Here is a 20,318-nt window from a genome sequence, read left to right as displayed (position 1 = left end):
TTTAATAAATAGGACAGAAAATTAATAGACGCGTTAGACGTCTAAAGCACAACAAAATGAAAGTACTTGCTGACGAGCGACAGTCCACGGACACGCATCCAATGTGGACGGGGTTCTTACAAGTGCGCCAATTCATGAGCAGCTGTGCTGACTCCTGAGAACTTCCCATTGTCTTCCACAATCGCAACCTTCCAGCGTGTGCACATTTGTCCTATGTAGGCCGACCCTGTTGGCAACATTTGTGAAAAAATATTAACTATGCAGTTATGAATGCATGCCCAAATAACGAATAGTTATATAACATAAAAACTTTTCAAATGATGACAGTAGGAAATGATAGTTTGTACGACGATTGACGTATTTGCTTACGCGGCAAAGAAGAGCGTTCGCTGCCAGCGTACGATACAGGAAAACCCATTTTGTTGAATTGCTGGCCAAAGAAACGAAGCTAGCATTCGTCTTTAAGGCACCAGGCATGCTCTTTCGCCTTACAAGGCACTAATAAGATGTGGGCGAGAAAAACATATAAGATAATGTTGCAGTATCGTTTTCTTGCTCTTTTGTTTCAGCAAACTATAGAAATACGTTTGAGTTAGGGCTTTCCTCCGCAATGCCGTGTGCAGGCAGAATCATTTTGATTGAGCAATGGTTTTGCTCCATTGCAAGCCGTTCGCAATAATGCTCACATTAGTTTTAATGAACTCGTTTAGACGGGGTGGCTGTACATAGAAGATTGTCCTGTACCTTCATCACTATTGCTGAGAATCTTAATTTTCAACAGTCCTCATCATGCGTCCTTATCACTGTGATTGCATAAACGGACCGATCTTGAGCTCTTAGCTTCTTCGTGATATTATCGATAACCTCGCCTTTATCACGTTCTTTGTAGTCCGGGTTGCGCCGGGCTGCGCCATCAATAATCGCAGGTGAGCTCAACTTTTTTATTCCGGGCTTTTCCCGCATCCATTGGCTGGTTTATTTAGGTGTTTCTGCGCCTACTCGAAAATGAGCTCTGCCAAATGCACCGTGCATTCTGTTCGCCGACCGACAAGCAGGCTTGCTGTTATCGCCGCTGCCGAGCTTCTTAGATCTTTTGCAGGCACCGGTTAACCTAATGAAGAATTTCTTTCATCGCAACGCAAGTCCCTTCGCCTATTGTCTACCGTAGTGCCAGTAACTATATGACACAAATATACCATAATCATCAAAGAGACCATAAAATTAATCCATGTCATACATAGAAAATATCAGGAAGCAGTACCTCTTATCCGTTTGCCTTTTGAATTAACAATTTGTCTCCTGAAAGTAAACAAATTGGAGGGGACTTAGTGGACATTCCAAGGTGTGAGGAAAGAACAATCTGTAAAATGTTTTCTCGTGTCATTGATTCTGTACTTTGGATTCCACTTTGGTTGGAATATTACCGTCTACTTTAGACGTTAATATTTTTAGGACCAAAAAGCTTTCATAATTAAAAAGGTGCCGACAATAAGGAACGGAATCAAACTACAATTTACTCATGAAAAGTGTATTTCCTGCAGGGAGGGTGATTTATCACCACGTCGACAACTTCGCGATACAAGAAGTTTTAACAGAAGCCTAACACAAGTCCTTTTCAATTGAAGGACAAACTAGAAATGTCAACGAGGTGGTAAAATATCCATTCTTTAGCAGCTCGTCAGAGTCTATGATAAGTCGTATTCAAGAGGAGACTGGAATGAGCGGAGGAGCTGAGGGGGAGGGCAAAGGACGCTTTCAATCACTATTTCTTTCATCTTTCTCACTCGTCCAGTGATAGCACCAGAGCTCAAGAGCATCCAGTTGCGGCCACGCTGGCAAGCCAATACCAAAGCTCGGCGAACATGCGAGAGTAGTTATCCGTAAGACCAGGACTACTACTCGTACTCTCCAAGCCTGCCTACCTAACTTATCGCATCGGTTTTCCACCTTCATACTGCGTTAGTATTATTTAGATTTCACATTTCGGACCAAGGTGCTCCTTGATATCACGACCCAGAGCAAAGTCACCGCAAGACCTTCTCTCCCATTCTGCTGTATCCAATGAACAGCTGTGTAGATTCTGCATCTGAGTCATACGCTGCACAAATATTATCGCTTCTTAAGATGTTTTACACTATATTAGTTGAAACCAGGCTGTGAACATGACCTTTTATTGCTAGAGCAGGGTGCGTGTTTATAGCATCTGGTATCATCCAAGCTTGGTCACAGGCGCCGATATCAAAGAATCCCGACCGTCTCGTTCAAGGCTATGACGAAAAAAAAAAACGAAACTGCCACCGGCGCTTTTTGATTTTGCTAGCGAACCTACGGGGGATTGGCACGCGCGCTGATCTTTCCCGATTTTGGTCTATAGTGACACACTGCAACATTTAAATGCATCTGTTTTGCGTAATTTGGATCCTACTCCTAAGCAATATAGCGTGCCCCTTCTTACAGTTCAGTAAAGAGCCCATGGAAAGCTATATACTATAATAATAAAATGCGCACTACTAATAGGCATCCAATCAATCCACTCTACAATGGAATAATTTTACGCTAGCTTCATTAGCATCAAGCATATAGGTGATCGCAAATGATGCTCCTCTTATACCCCTCAACTCAACCCACTCAGGCGCGCAAGAAACAAAGTGACGACGGCACCCACCACCCTTATAAAAATGGTAGTCAGCTGTTTCTAGAATTTGAATGGTTCTCTTATTGACTCTTATTGACGCTACACGTACTCCTAGTCTGCATGAACATGAATAAATACGAAGCTAATAGAAGCTTAAAGCTTCGTATGTACTTTAGTGAATAAAAGATTGTACATAGAGTTGACAGGCGGATATACTTTGTGTATATACATACTCCCAAAATTATACAGCACCTAGAAAATGTGAAAGCAATTCCAGATATCAGAAAAAATTGTCCAATTAGAAATTGGTTAAACAGTTGACACTACATTTTTCGCGTAACAGCATTCATCTCTCAGGCGATTTTGGGAAATTCTTGGCAACTGACACTTGGGTGAAGCTTTGATTCGAATATGTATCTGATATTTTCCAATTTCATTTCACGATATTAAACTGGAAACCTTAGACCATATATTCATATCAGATGAACGTGTAGTTAGGGCATGAAAAAAGCTTTTGAGAAAGGATTGAGGGCCCTTTAGTTCTTATTGGTTCAGAATCTATATATTTCGAGGATGAGCCATCAAAATTAATTTTGTAAATACGCGCAACAATTGAAAATGAAGGATGTGGCACGCATGTATGGTAATTAAACCACTATGTACAGATACGCAATCATGTGCAGCCAACAATCGAAGTATCCATGTACGTGAGTCATACAGTTTATATTCATATACAAGTACGGGTACTGTTTGAATAAATATAATGTGTAAATATGCGTGCCCTTTGTTTTCCGATCACAAAAGTACGGTGGGTGAACGTCACTTTACTTGCACGCTCATTCCTACTGTTCTAACTTGGGAGTACTTTGTGTGATGCTGCAGTCGCGGCTACGCGCCGTGCAAATATGCGTCATTCGCAAGTGCTACTGAAGACCGAAATCGAATCCCAGGGCTACAAAGGGAAGTGCCTCCCGCCTATAATAGGAGGCATTCAAAACACGCGAACATTATACGTGCATCGCAATTAGGCGCTTGTATTGAGCGGCAATGTGGGAAAAATGCCTCCAGTAATGATGCTGCCTCTTGCGGCCACGCCACACCTACAAATCTAACTGAATGCGCATAGCGACAAGGTTGCATCGCCTCTTCCCCTGAGCGTTAGGCAGCTCTAGTGGATTGATGTAACTAGCTAGCGCCTGAAACTTGTTACTGCACTTGAGCGTTGGTACACCACGCTTCCGAGAGCCCCACACGACCTTCAGTCTAGATTTTGTTCTCGATATTCAAGGTCCACAATACTACGAAAGCATGTCTCAGCTGGCCGCCCCTTACCTGCCACTCCACAGGGACAAAAGAAGAGAAGGATCCCTGTAGCGCCTATCACACCGTGTTGTGGACGAGATCAGCCGAAAAGCTGACGCTAGCGTACGTGGGGCGAGCAATCAATAAATCCTAGTAGAATTTATTGCACACAATATTGGGCTTGTTACTGTAGAATTGGCGGAGGTTACAGCCTAGTTAAAGCGGGTAATAAAAAGCGAAAGCAACCGCGAGGTTGGCTTAATCTTTTAACGCACTCGGCTAATAAACCTAAGTACACGATTTAGAGCCCGACCACTTCGAATCCGGTCCAACTTGATGGATGTTTCAGTGTGGAAGCACTCCAAACTGACACCCAAACGTTATATAATTTTTCTAATATTATCCTGCGGATTGGTGCTTTCACAGTAATTCCAAGTCAAATTTATTCTGCATTCCATACAGCAAAAGAAAATAAAGGTGAAACTGCGGTAAGGCAAGGACCGGACACATATCCACAAAAAGTCGTAGTGTGATTTCACTTTCTATGTCAGCAGTCCGTGAGCTACTTGCACAGTTTTACATTTTTATATTCATTATTGGGTCCAAAAATAAATACTGAATGGTTGGGCTCTATCTTCGCCTTGGTTGCGTCATGATTATTTTGCAGATATCAATCATTCGCACTGCATAATCATACCAAGTGCACACCTTCCCCATACCGCAAGTTTGTTTCCAGAAGCATGTCCCATTATAAAAATAAAGGTCACTCACGCGTGCCACAGTATGTTCTATGATAAATAAAAAAGAGCACTAATCAGAAAAAGATAGCACATTTGCTAACTCACAGAGTGACCGCGGTGTATAATATCCGCAGACTACAGCCTTCGAATATTACAGTTGTTAGCCAAGTACGCTCAAAGAATGCTCTAATATACACCATTTACGTTGTAAACGAAACTCTGTTTAGCGACAATCTTAGATTGTCTGAAATTTTCTCCTAAGAATTGGTCTAAAGGTTCGTGTTGCATTTCTGCTTCTGTTTCCATAGTTACAGTTTACTAAAGGTTTCCGCAGAATCGCTCTCTATGCTACTGAGAATCGAACCTCCACAGTTGCAGACAGCTAATACTAGATATTAATACGCATGAAACGAGGCGAGGGGTTGTAAACTTGGCTTGTTTCGGTTTCTGCTACTTCTAGCGCACCTGTCAACTGAAACAAACTGATGTTTATCAAGGAATGGCACCCTGTTCAGGCACGATACGGGATAGTAAGTGGCGTTGGCAGAATTGTTTAAGCCGCTGCCATCAGAAAGTACTCCTTTTTCGCCGGTGCTGATTCGAATCGAGCTCCACGCCCAAGTCTTTAGGCCGCTTCGATAAGCTTTCCTCCAGCCGCTATGAAGGGCATTGACTGTAGCTATGGATTTTTCCTGCCCTTAGAGGCACTGTAGTTTGCGGCGGCCGAACGGCGCTCTTCGGCGCAGCGAGGTGCTGAGTATAGGGAGCAGAACTGTAACGTTACAAACGGCACATCAGTTGCTCGACGTATGCGCAGTAGCGGCTGCGGATCCACACGGCAACCTTAGCTTTACATGGCGTAGTGAAGCTTTCGCTCCAATATCTTGTGCTTCTTGCAGCCTTTAGGACGCGAGTGAAAATTAGTCATTCTTACCCTGTCAGAAGGAAGATAGCATCAGACCTCCGATTTTCTTGATTATACTTTTTCATTTTCCTCAGTGCCTCTTCCTTGAGCAGTTTGTCGTCATAAGTGGTTGTAAGATATCTTTCTTCCTGAAAACATATGGTTCGGAGAAATGCTATCGGAAGCCTTGCCAAAAGGTTTCTCTCACCTGTAGGCTGCTCTCAACTCCCTTTAGATAAATCGAAACTTTAGGCTTGAACTGTTGATATATATCAGTCACCTGAGAAAGGGAATTTTAGAAAATTACCGAGAGGCTCTTTACTATTCTTATTTCCTATACATGACAGCATACCTCACATTTATTGCGCAGCAGGAGGATAAAAAAGTATTAATGGTGAATGCGAACCTAGAACATTTGAGTAAGTAGTAGCAGTCACATTTTAAAATTGTTGCATTTGCTATTAATGTAGCCGCCAAGCATGAGTAGAGGATGTTTACGCTTCTCTTTCTGAAAGGTTATAATAAGCGTGTGGCAGTGTTGACAATGTACTGGCTAGGGCGGGAACATCGTTATTTTAGCCGGCCGCTCGACTCACAGGGACGCTCCACCTCGGATGCCTCTGGGATACTTTTGCAATGGAAATGAAGTGTCGTGTCACTTCCGGTGGGGCTACTACTGATAATTGGTGGGACTACTACCACTACTACTCCACAGTGGCATTGGATGCTAATTTTAGGAGGTTTAAGGAAACCGCGCTCCCCACGCGTTGTGTTTGTTGGCGACGCTGAAGGTCTGCGAGGTTGACTGGAGCAGAAACGGGAAAACACTGGTTGCACTGGTACGATGGGAGAAAAACGCTGGGATTAGACGTTTGACGCTGGATTGGTCGCTGGCATTAACGATGCACTGAGAGAAGCGCTCTGCGTGCTCTAGGGCCGCACTGTTCCCAATATCGTTTTGGGAACAGTCGGACGTCCGGAAACTGGGAGAAAGAACTAAGGTGCCTAGGAAATATACGCTTCAAGTAACCGCTTTTCTTTCGAAATTGTTGCCCACCTGTACAGAAAACAAAGGCGGTATCTATTTTCGAGAGTTTCTATGTTTCGTTCGGTCGTTTTGAGCGCTTCAAGAGAAACCATGATCGGCGCGACTCTGATAATCAGATGACACACCGACGATTAAGGTGCAACTAAACCTGGCCCTGAATAATAATCATCATCATCATCATCATCAGCCTGATTATACCCACTGCAGGGCGAAGGCCTCTCCCATATTTCTCCACTTAACCCGGTTCTGTGCTAGCTGCATCCACTTGACCCCTGCGAACTTCTTAATCTCATCCGCCCACCTAACTTTCTGCCTCCCCCTGCTACGCTTTCATTCCCTTGGAATCCAGTTTGTTACCCTAAGAGACCATCGGTTATCCTCTCTTCGCACTACATGTCCTGGCCATGTCCATTTCTTCTTCTTAATTTCCACTAGAATGTCGGTAACTTGAGTTATTTCTCTGACCCACTCTGGACGCTTTCTATCTCTTAATGTTACCCCTACCATTTTTCGTTCCATAGCCCTCTTGGTTATCCTCAACTTAAGTAGAACTCTCTTGGTTAGCCTCCACGTTTCAGCCCCATAGGTTGGGCACTATGGGCACTCCCATAATAGTGCCCATAGTACTTGAGGGCACTCTGACATTATGATACTGCCGAAATGTTCACTGTGGGCTCAATCGCAGGCTCCAAACAGGGCGTACGCAGTAGCGAGTGCAGCCCGCACTTTGGCCCAATATAAACAGCAGAGAAAATAAATAAAACGAGGAAGAGAGTCGTTTATTGAGCGATGGGTCCATGAGAGAAAAAACGTCAAAATACTGCCGCAAAACCTTCAAAACTCTATTTGTTGTTGTTTTCATCAGACGCCGGCATGCGGCCTTATCACTGCGATTCTGGCACGCGTATCAATTCTGTATCCCGTGTTTGTTCATGCTCGTTGTCGCGATACGACGCGTTATCATTTTTCTTTTTCGCCAAAGGTGCGCCGAATCTATCTCGAATATTCCGATCACTTGCGTATGTTTCTACAATGTTCCAGGTTGTGCTAGTAGCAGTTTGCGTCGTTATCTAGATTGTTCTGAGCAGCCTTTAAATTGAGCGTTGACGAGTGTGACAGGCATTACTTGTTCGGCGATCGACGAGTACGTTTGTTGCTATCGCCACCGCCGAGTTGCTTATTTCTTTTGCGGGCTCAAGTCAGCCCAGTAAAGAGTTCATTTCAGTACCATCAAGCACGCTTCTTCTTTTGGTGTCTACGACCTTGTCACCCCCACGTGACATCTAGTGGAGGTGCTGCCTTTGATCCTTCAAGCGAAGGATCAACCCTGGGGGAACAGCCTACAGGTCCCCGAACCAGCCGCCGACTCCAAGGTCTACAACCTGAACACGGTCTGCTTCCTGACCCCGTTCAACTTTAGAAATGGCACCCAGTCAACAGCACCAGTCGTGTTCGTACAGCCCCGGGAGCCCCCCATGTTCCAAGGACTGCCCAGTGAAGATGCTGAAGACTGGATGGACCTTTTCGACCGTGTTGCAGAGTTCAACGGCTGCAATGAAGCTGCGAAACTCAGGCAAGTCTACTTTGTTTGTCAAAGAAATGCCCGAGTTTGGTTCAAAAATCACGAGACTTCATTCACGGATTGGGAGATATTCAAAGCAAAAATTTTGATCGCCTTTGCAAGTTCTGTCCGAAAAGAAAGAGTTCAGGCCCTCCTCCAATCAAGACCAACTCCCAAACAAGCCCGTCCTGGTCTACGTAGAGGAGATGAAGCGCCTGTTTTGCCGCGCCGACCGTAACATGACCGAAGGTGAGAGAGTGAAATTTTTAATGCGAGGCGTGAAGAGTCACTTTTTGCAGGGCTTGTCCGGAACCCGCCGAAAACTGTGGACGAATTTCAAAGTGAAGCATCGACCATCGAGAAGACGTTGGATACCCTGATGTGCCACTACGAGCGACCATTTCAACCGGACTACTCAAGCCACAACCCCAGCGTATGTGCAAGTGTAGAGAACCTTCGGGACCTCATCCGGGAGATCGTGCGAGAGGAGCTCCGCCGATTGCTGCTATCATAGCAACAACCCCAGATGGTTACACTCGCAGACGTCGTCCATGAAGAAGTCCAGCAGGCGCTGGGTGTTCCTAAAGCGACGAATGTGACAGTTAAAGCACAAGAGGCAACAGCGATGAACTACGCTGCTGCATTACGTCGCCCTGCGCCCCGACGTGATGACTTTCCAAGCCCTCGCCGCCACCGTTCTGTTCCTGAAAGCCGCCTCTTGGCCCCCGCCCGCCAAACCTACCAACGACCTCCAAGCCCCAGAGTGTGCGACGCCTGGAGGACAGTGAACAACCGGCCATTATGCTTCCCCGGCGGTGTGGCCGGCCACATTCTGCACCACTGCCCGTACCGACGAATCGGTCTCCGCGGATTTGCAGTCGACGCTCCACGACCACACCCAGGTGAACGACTGAAAGAAATCGACAACTATCTGCGTAGAGGTGAGATTGCATCACCAAGCCGTCGGTTCAGGCCTCCATCGCCGTACAGGGCCCGTTTTGCGTCGCCAGGACGTAACTACAATGAGAGTGTGCACGGAAGGTCCCCAAGCCCGCGTAGGGGAAGCTAAACAGAGCAACCTTTGGAGGTGAGGTTGCTTCATGGCGAAAACACGAAGATCCTCCATCGCCGATGATAAGTGACGACGACGCAGCCATTAAATCACCGATCCACAAGACGACAACGTCAACGAGATCACGACCAGACTTCAAGTTGACATCGCCGCCCAGCGACGTTACGACGGTGTTTACCGGCCGCGACCTCAGCACAATACGAAGCAGAGATCGAACACCGAAGCCAACTTGCAATACTAGGACGCCAACAAGCGACCTTGAAGTTGCTGTCGACGAACGCATGGTTACCGCCCTAGTTGACACCGGTGCCGACTACCCTGTCATTAGTGGAGTTTTTGCCGGCCAGCTCAAGAAAGGGACGACCACTTAAAACGGTCCGCTAGTCCGCACCGCTGGTGATAATCTTATTACGTTGTCGGGGCGATGCACCGCAAGGTTTACAGTAATTGGACGTACCTACTCTACCAGCTTCGTCGTCCTACAGCACTGTTCTCGCGATGTGATTCTAGGCATGGATTATCGGAACGAGCATCGAGCGATCATCGACCTCCGATCCAAACTTTCAAGCTCTCGAACGACAAAGCCATACCTGCAACGAGAACATCGACGCATCGCGTCACCCTCAACGTCCTCGACGAAGAATTGACTCTACCGCCCCGATCAAGCGTCATCGTCCCTGGGGTTACAACAGAAGTCGAAATCACGGAAGGGGTTGTCGAAGGAAACACTCAGTTGTTACTGGATAGAGGACTTGGCATCGCAAGAGGCATCGTCCGTTTCCATCATGGACAAGCTGATGTGTTCTTCACGAACTTCACCGACGAATACCGGCACCTGAACAAGGGCATGACGATTGCTTTCCTTGGCGAGCTAGCGGACGTCCGAGAACTATTCGCCCTCCCCAGTCAACTTGAAGACGATGCACCCAAACAAGCCAAGCAGCCCGATTTCGGCATTACCCAGCGCTCCCCCGAGACAGACAAGACCGGATTCGCACTCTTCTTGAAAACTACAGCGAGTGCTTTTCTTCAGCGTGGAAACTGCGGCAAACTTCGTTGGCAAGGCATTGCATCATCGCGGACACGAAAACATTCGACCGCTACGTCAAAGCCTCTACCGTGCATCGCAGCGAGAACGCGAGGCCATACGCGATCAAACAATCACTTATGTAGCACCCCACTTCCTAAGCACTTCGCCCTTAGCGGCTGCGCCGTGGCAAAGCATATAAGCCGCGGAGCGCCCGTTCGCCTTGGGAAACATCATTGCAAAGAAGACACGGCTGGTGGCACGTGTATACCACTGGCATGCCTTGAGCCTACGAGAAGCTGCTTCTATAGACCCCAAAGTCATTGCCTGTAGTGAGGCTGCCCGTCTACGTAAGAATGAAGAGCGGAAATCTAAGTGCGTTACGGAAATGCCCAATGTACGTGAAGAACGTCTCGACAAGTGTCAGCGTGAAAAGGCCGAAAGCAAGTTGCGACTGGTTGGGGTCGAACCCACGTCGAGTATAGATTGGGCTGTGTATATCCTGGCCTATCTGAGCTAAGCCATTGCTATGTTTTGTTCACTACCCCTAGCAAAGAGTGCCATATGCATACTACATCTGGGCAAGTGCGGGCGAGGTCCGCGAGCGTAATGTTCAGCGAACCCGCTAGAGAACAACAAAAAAACTGTCAACCAACCTAGCGTCGCCTAAGGAGTAGCAAATCATACGCTGTCGCATTTCTCCAGTGAGCGTTTCACAGCGCTGGCAATGCTATCATTTACGCTTTCTATGCAATCTTCTGCGCATTTACGACAGGAAAGTGATTGAACATTTGTTCCTGAAGGTATGATTCTTTTCCTGTTGCACTCTGTGACAGTTTTAAGTAAACATTCCAGTAAGTCTGTGAAATATTTTGGTAGCTGTTAGGAATGCTTACCCATCTTTTTTTCACTAGTCTTTTAGCTCAGAAAGCAACACCACGTCGAAAACTATTTAAATTTCCTCTACATTATATTCTTAATTTTTAACTTCATTTTAAAGGTGCTTTAAAGCAACATTCTATTGAAAGCACTCAGTTGAGTCGGAACATTAATGCATGACACAGTACACAACGCCGAAATACGCACGCCGCACGCATTGCAAATGTCGTTTATCACGTACGCGTATTTTCCAGCTTGCGGCTCTAAGAGTTCGCTAAACTCTCGGCCATGAAGCAACAAAAAGGAAACAAAAGATGACACCGAAGCAATAGTGTATACATCGGCTTTGTGCATATGAAGACCAGGTGACAACTTCTGCAACCATGTCGCACATTTTTTGCCTGAAATTCGCCAGGCGGTAAGACTGAATAGCTGATTTTGTCTTGCTGCTCCGAGCAAGCCTTATGCATGAAATAGAAAAGAATATAACGGGAGAAAAGGGAATTTTGGCGATGTTCAAAACGTGTTCCTGGAGCCAATATGAATGCTGTCCGTGCAGCTGCAGCACGTTTGAAAAACAAATCGCTGTGTGTAAACAGAACGCATGTTATCTACAATGAATGTCTACTATAAATTTAATAGTCGTTATCTTCAAACAAAATTACACCATAATATCGAACGCTTGCCTACCATGTTGCTATGTGATATATCTCCTTGCAACATCGGACTTTCCGGTCGCTTCCCGACACATCCACAACTGAGCGTCCTTTTGTCTCTAGCCCAGCCGCTTCCTTCGTTCTGGGGCTACTAGGAATCGCCCTTTGTTCATCCCCAGTAACATGTGGGACGCCTTCCAACCTGGGGGGCTCATCTTCCGGCGCCCTATCATTAATGCTTTTGTGGCTGGCCATAGCATTTTCTTCGCAGGAAATACTGGAGTGGGTTGCCTTTACCTTCTCCAGTGAATCACATTTTGCCAGAACTCTCTGCTGTGACCTGTCTATCTTGGATGGCCCTACACAGCAGAGCCCATGACATCATCGAGTATCGCAGGCCCCTCCGTCACGACAAGGCAGTGATATGTCTTTTATTATGGGCATGAATCCAGGAGTAGAAATGGGGCCGCTCTCATAGTAAACAGAAGAATGGGCAAAGCAGTGCTAGCGTACAACCCCAAAAACGACCGAATAATTTCACTTCGGATCCAAGGTCACCTTTCAACATAACAGTTATCCAAGTCTATGCACCAACCACTACTGCTGAAGAAGCTGATGCTGAGAAATTTTATGCTGAACTGCAATGTCTTTCAGACCGCACTCCATCATCACATGTCCTTTTTCTCATAGGAGACTGGAGTGCTAAGGTGGGGAGTGAAGAAATATCCGGAATTACAGGCAAGTTCGATCTTGGTGAACCAAATGAAGCTGGGCAGAGGCTAGTAGAGTTTTGTCAAGAAGACAACCTGACCATAGCGAATACTCATTTTCAACAGCACAAGAGGCACCTGTACACATGGACTTCACCGGACAGTCTGTACAGGAATCAGATTGATTATATTATTTGCCGGCACAGACGAAGAAGCGCTATACAAGCAGTGAAACCAAGGTCTGGGGCCGGTTGTGGCACCGATCGTCAGCTTCTTGCTGCCAAATTTAAGCTTCGATTGAGGAAAACGCAGAAAACAAGAAGGCCTTTCATGTATGACCTGGAACAAATTCCCTCGGAATATGATGTGGAAATGGAGAATCCATTTCAAGAATTAGATCTAGAAGACAGAGAGAATGAAGAAATGTGGACTGATGTTCGCGATATAATACAAGAAGTTGCTACTAAGGTAGTTCCAAAGCAAAAGAAATGCAAGAAAACAAACTGGTTATCTGAAGAGGCTTTGCAAATAGCTGAGGAAAGGAGGATGGCAAACGTTATGGGTGAAAGAGAAAGACACAAGGTTCTCAATGCGAATTTCAGAAAATAGCAAGCAGAGATAGCAATGCCTTCCTGAACATACACTGGCAAGCAGTTGAGGCCAATAGCCAATTGAGGAACACAAGAGCTCTGTATAAGACAATCAAACACATCAAAAGGAAGCTACTGTGCTAAGCTGGGCGTGATAAAGGACAAACGAGGCAGGGACCTCACTGAATCCTCAAAAATAAAGAAGAGGTGGCAGGAATACACAGAAAAACTGTACAAGAAGGACCCGGATATGCAAACCCAACATAAGACGGTTGTGATTACTAATCTCGAGCCGGGCATACTGAAGAGTAAAGTTGAATGGGCCTTAGCCAGCCTTGCTGAGAACAAAGCTAGTGGAATTGATGGCATTCAGCCGAGGTGCTCCAAACCCTCAACCATGACGCTGTAAATGTTCTGTATACATTATGTCAGCAAATTTGGACCACCCTGCAGTGGCTACAGGATTGGAGAAGGTCCGTTTACATCCTCAATCCAAAGAAAGGCAGTGCCAAAGATTGTTCTAACTACCGCAAGATCGCGCTTATTTCGCATGCTAGCGAGGTGATGTTGAAAATCCTCCAAGGTCGGCTGAAACAATATGTGGATCGCGAGCTTCCGGGCGTGCAAGCTGGGTTTCGCAAGGGCAGGGGAACTAGAGACCAGATTGCCAACCTTCGCTGGATCAGGAAAAAGCAACAGAGTTTCAGAAAACCATCTACTTCTGCTTTATTTATTATGCAAAAGCGTTTGACTGCGTAGATCACAGCAGATTGTGGCAACCTTTCTAAGGGATAGGAGTTCCAATTCACCTCGCCTATCTCCTCAGGAACCTGTATGAAGGGTAAGAGGCCACATTCAGAACTGGGCATGGTCTTACTGATTGGTTTCCGATTGAGAAAGGAGTGAGAGAAGGCTGCATACTGTCAGCCTGCCTATTTAACCTATATGCTGAGTGCATCATGAGGAAGGCCGGTCTGGACGAGTCTTCAGCTGGAGTGAAGATTGCTGGAAAACGTATCAACAACCTTAGATATGCGGATGATACCACTTTAATGGCAGAAAGTGAAGTGGGACTCAAGAGACTTCTGATGCGCGTACAAGAAGAGAGTGAGAAGTTTGGGCTTAAACTGAACATTAAAAAGACAAAGATCGTGGCGTCTTGCCCTATCAAGTCCTGGAGCATCAACGGGCAAGAGTTGGAAGCTGTGAAAGATTTTCTCCTCTTGGACTCACGATTACCCAGGAAGGAGACTGCAGCCATGAAATTAGGAGATGCTGCTTCTGGAAGAGAGAGCCATGGCTAGCCTTGACCTCCTAGTAAAGAGCATAGACATTAGACTGCCAACCAAGATCCGTATAACTCGTGCTATGATCTTTCCAGTTGTGATGTATGGATGTGAGTGTTGGACTGTGAAGAAGGCTGACCGCCGATGAATTGACGCGTTTGGATTGTGGTGCTCGCGGAGACTCTCCAGCGTTCCTTGGACTGCCAGAAGATCAAATCAGTCGATATTGTTGACCATAAACCCTGACTGCTCATTGGAGGGTCGAATTCTAAAGTTAAAGCTCAGCTACTTTGGTCAACTGATGAGAAGAGAGGAGTCGCTGGAGAAAGATTTGATCTTGGGAAAGGTTGAGTGTCACCGGAGAAGGGGTAAGCAGCGAACGCGATTGTTAGAGGGCATCCTCGAGGCGCTGCAGATGAAGTTATATGATGTCAGGAAGATAGTGAGAGACGGGAATGCGTGGTGTGATATGGTCCATACGGTCACGAAGAGTCGGACACGACTGAATGACTGAGCTGAACTGATCCAACGCTTACAATTTGCAACGCCATGGTGTGATGATGACACGGGAGCTTCGTTCCATACTGGTAAAGCTAATTAATGTAACAAAGCTTATCGCAAAAAATATTTCTTAAAAAGATTCAATCAAAAATGAAGACTAATACGCCGCATGTCATAATGTTTACGTGAAGAGCAAAAGAAGCCCTGTTCGTATAAAAAAGCAAAAAGCGCCAAAATGAGTTTTGTTTTAAATGTAACTCATTTACTCCATTTCTTGCTTTAAGGCACTGGACAATGCTGTCCAATAAATTATCCTTATACAAAATCGACATGAGCTTGACTCTAATACATGGCTAAATACAGCTGCGTTGCTTATATGTTTAAAGAAAACATGCGAACGTGAAAGACACGCGTTATCATCCATGCAAGTGCACAGCGAGAGCAGAAGGGCACTACACATAAGTCATGAACACCAGGCGGCAACTATAACGCTAATGAAAAAAAACGCGTTAAATTCACATCTCGCGCAATGCGAGCGCAGTTACTGTATACAGGAGTTTTTGAGAATGGAGGAGAGCGCAGAACTGATCGGTAAAGTTCCTACTCCATCCATCGTCACTGCTATTCACCTGTGTGTTACTCACACACATTTTCAAACAAAGACCTCAATCTGTTACGCAGGCAAAATATGATTTGGTGAAGAAGGTTCCTTAGTTCTAAACATCAATGCATCCCTAAAATCCTAAAAAGATGGCACAGTGTTTCAGGCTTGCTCCTTGGGAGGCGTCACATCCGAAGGCTCTTTCGAACTCAACCATGCTGAGGAGAGGCACGAGACATCGTATCCGAGAGTCGAGTCCCCCATCGGCGGAGCTACAGGTCATGAGGCAAAATCTCCGAAAAAAAGTCTGCTGTGCTGCGGACAAGATTATCTTGAAGTCGTCTTTGTCCTTATTGGAACTGTACATGAGCATCATGGCAGTATAGGCGACCTTAACCGCGCGAGCCCACAAGAACATTTCGAGTCTTTGTTGAAGAGACATACTAGCGTTACGCATTAAGGCACGTTGCACACACTCGACAAACCTACCCACGTTTTCTTTGTACCATGTCTTGCTGCTCCTGGAAGTTGGCAGACTCGCTTGTAAGAGCTCCTTGGCTAAGAGAACGCCGATTGTGCCCATGTCGAACTCGAGAGGGACTCTGGTCGAATGCATCAGTGGATGTTGTCGCACTGCAGGCGGAAGTAGAATGGCATTCAGCAGGGCAGAATATGTGGTCTTGGCCGTGAAGAATGATTCGTTGATGATGATCTCTGTCAGGGAAGGTGGCCCGTGTAGACGTCTCGTTGCTTCGAGAGCCTTTAAAAACGCATATTTGCTAGGAAACTTGTCGACGGGATTCACGGGATCTACGACGGAGCTATCCACCTGCAGCTCAGGCGCCACGAGGTCGTAGTCTTCTATCAGGGTAATGCCTTTCAGAGCAGCAAGCACGTTCATCATATCCGTCTCACCCATTCCATACTCTAGCAAGTGCTGCAACGACAGCCTTCGAACGCTGTGGAAAATGTTCTTCACATGTGGCCGCGTGGGTAGGAATGACTTTGTGAGACTTGAAAAAAGGTTAAGCCAACTGGGCCCCATAATATCTTGGCTTGCCGTCAGACATAATACCTCTGCCTTGTTAGAGAAGGTGCCTCTGTAGTAGAATCGGCCAACTTCAGCTAATATGTGCAGCAATATATACATAAGCCCAATTTCAAGATTCTTTGCAAGGTAGTCGACAGCTGCTCTAACCAGATCAAGTCGATGGATCCTTACAGGTGAATGTTCGTTTAGCGTGACATTTCCACGCAGGAGTGAATTGACGAACTGGAGCCAAACCTGAGGGCTTTCTTCGTGCACAAACAAGGCGAATTCCGAGGCGTTAACCGTCAGTGTCATCGGCAAGATTTCTTCGCTCGAAGAGGCTTGGCTGTCAAATACTAACAGATCGCGTATTGTGGCCTCAATCGTTGACTCATTTCCCCAGCCTGTGATGTTACTTGCCAACAGGAGTGCCTCTCTGATGTACTCAATTAGCGTGGAATTGCGAGAAGCATCAGCAAGCTTATCTGCTAACCTGTTGCCTCTAGAGACGTAGAGGGCCAGGCCTCCTTCGCCGTGCATCACGACCCTGACGCTGAAGACCGTGGAGATTCCCCGCAGCAAGGACAAAAGAACGACCTGCCGAAGAGCGGCAGCTGTACTTGTAAGCCGTAGAATATCGAGGTCACCTTGGTTTGTGGTTACGAATTGTTGTCCATAGACATCGTGCGTGGAGGCCAGGAACTGCATGCAGCTATCGTAGACGTTCAACAAGAGAGTGTCGGCTTCCGAAGCTAAAAATAAAGATAAACAAAATGAAAGATTAGGGCTCGTGCTAAGGCATGTTATTTCTGCCGCAGCCATTGCCAACGTGGATGAAAATTTTAGGAAGCGCTTTTTCTAGCAGAAAAATTTTTGTCTCAATATTTAAGAAAAAAATACACTCGACAGTTTGTGGGAGCTTTCACTGGCATTTGAGCGCTTTCGCTCTGACAAAAATGTGAACAACTTCTATTCCTCTATGCATCTGACAACTTAAAAGCTTGTTTCAACAACCGCGTGGAGTGCGAGATAATATTTATATTTATCTGCTTTTATATATTTATTATCATATTTATATATTTATACTTATACCTATAGTGTGCGAGGGGAAGTACTTTGAGAGGTATACAAAGTAAGAAATGCAATTTCTCGCAGGTGACACGTTATAGAGAAAAAAAAAGCATAATTAAAATTTCAACAAAAACAATATTTCAAAATACTAAGACCAAATTGTCCCGATGTTATCCTCGTCCTTTTTGCAGGTGTACGCCGATTTTGAACGTGTACATTGTCCCTGTATGGGCTATCATATCAATAAACGCAAGCTTATATCAGGACAAAGCAATACTTTGTAAAGCAGAGCGAAACACATGAAGACGCGAAGTAAGCATGCCAAATGATCCGATGATTGCACTGAAGACCAAGCACGGCACATTGTGCAAAATGCACGAAAGTGCCAGCGGGTATCAGCAATACCGATCCTAAATGCAGACTTTAGGGATGTTGTACCTGGATTCTCCCGAGAGATCTCGAATGAAAAGAGCTACAAGCTACACTGCCTATAATCAGTGTAAACTACACAGAAATCGATTGTAGTTTGATTCGAGTTGAGATGGTGCTGTATTGTTCCACTAAATTTTAGGCTTACTGGAAGAATGACGTCTGGTTTTCTCCAGGAGCGCAAACTGCAGCGCACTGGTGAAGTCTCGCGCCGCTTTCTCAGCCATCGTGGCGCCGTCGACGTTCTCCATGATCCAGCGATTGCAGACGTGCCGGGCAAAGTCGATGCAGGGATCTACAGTCTTGTCCAGGAAGTAGTCCAGATAGGCGCGGGCATTCTGGCACTCTACACTGCCGCACTCGTTCTCCCGGTGACGGGAATTCGTGGCCCACAGCATGACCACAAGACCGACACATGCCAGGGCTACGATGGCTCCGAGGCCGCCGTATATCACCCGCGACTGCGTTATCCTGTCGGTAATCGTGCTGAGGGGGACGAACTCTCGCAGAGTTTCACCACCGACTGCACCGTAGGAGAGAGCCAATGAAAGGAAGAAGAGAAACGTCGGCAACGTGAGGCAGTTACTGTGACAGAAATCAACGACTGTGAAACGTTAACTACTGTGAACAAACAAGACCGAGTTATTTTCAAGTGAAAACATGATGGCCCTCTGTTTGTACATCCATATCGAATGGAAATTCGCACGCTGTAATCGGTGTCAATGAAGTTTGGATTTATGTCTTGGCCTTGCCTTGCTGTAAGTTTACTCCACTGCTTAGCCGCGCTCGAGAGGCACTATGTTTTTCCTGTTATACTGTTCAATCCCAACAGTGTAACATTTCTTTAATTTGAATATGTTCAAAAGCATGTATGGTTCCTCAATGTACCTAACCGTGCTCCGGTGTGACTGGCCCCTACAGATTGACTTACAAGTAAGGAAAACATGAACAAACAGCGCTAGAGACTAGTACGAAGATCAAGAAAAAAACAAAACGGGCGCTGGCTCGCAACTGAAGTTAATTGAAAAAACTCATCATATAAGTATCCAAGCCAGCCGCACTAAAGCACACATTAAACAAAAAACCAAGTCATGATGGCCCAGTACACATACCACATTCAAGTAGCCCAACCTCATTATCTGTTAAAGCGATTGACGGCTCACTAACACATTCTTCACCTAATCGAATTATATGCCTGGCCTCAATGATTTCCCGGTTAATCTGTTCCGGGTGGGCATCCAAAATATCTCTTTATATAATTCATATCTGTTTATTCTGTTTATTCTTATAGCTGTTTATTCATCATGTCACCGTATTAAATCGCCCAGATGTCTCTTCTATTACACTAAACAAAACTTCGCTCAAACGAGAGTGAGCGAAAAAATAATATTTTAGAAAACCGAAAATTACTATGGACATGGTCATCACGACTTGCGGACTGCAAGACAAGTTCCCTCAATCAACGTATGGCTGACGTGCAATGATGATCTTTTTGATGAGCTCTGTAAATTTTGCACGCTGGTTGCCATTTATAGATAAATGGTGTTGGAGTCGACTGATTGTAAATAAAAATAATATTGCTCCATCAAAGGCAACGACATCTTTTACAGCGGTTTTGTTTTTAAAAGTTTAAAAGATTTTCACGCCAGCATGACGCGTACCCTGCACTTCTACCAGAAATAAAACAGTTGGAAATATGGTTAACGCTAATATTTTAGTGAGACTGGCGCTTTCAACCAGGTAACTAACCAGTGAAATCTCGTCAAAAAATGTGCGGACGATTAGGTCACATTCTAGCGTGAAATGTGAGCGCAACTTCAGCTTTCCCAGCTTTCCGACAGATTGAGGCAAACAATTCGAGCAAGACATGTATGCACCAGAAAACTTATTTTTCCCTCATATTCCTTCAACAAACACTCCACTAACAGTGCTATATTGCAATTGAGGATGCTTTGTGGTCATAGAATACATGGCTCGACTTGCGGCAGCAATGCCTGGTTCTCAAAGACGATGTCTATGCAACTATTCCGTGAGGTTTACTCAATCATGGGAGCAGTAACGAGTGAGAGAAACGGGATGTTCTCCCGCATAAGGGGTAAGAAATTCCTGTTTGTCGTTATACCTACATTAAAGTGCTCCACGCTGAAATTGGTGCGGATCGATGGACGGTTAATGCGAGTCGATGTAATTGCACGACGTATTTAGTGAGCGAAGCATGAAAAAAGTAGACAGCCACTGCGAGCAAGCAGTTTGCCAACACGGTTGCCTCGCTCATG

This window comes from Amblyomma maculatum, chromosome 11, assembly GCF_055883805.1.
Source record: "Amblyomma maculatum isolate TAMU_Amacu chromosome 11, ASM5588380v1, whole genome shotgun sequence".
NCBI lineage: Eukaryota > Metazoa > Arthropoda > Arachnida > Ixodida > Ixodidae > Amblyomma > Amblyomma maculatum.
The sequence above is the reverse complement of the archived record's forward strand: the minus strand, read 5'-3'. Positions refer to the sequence as shown.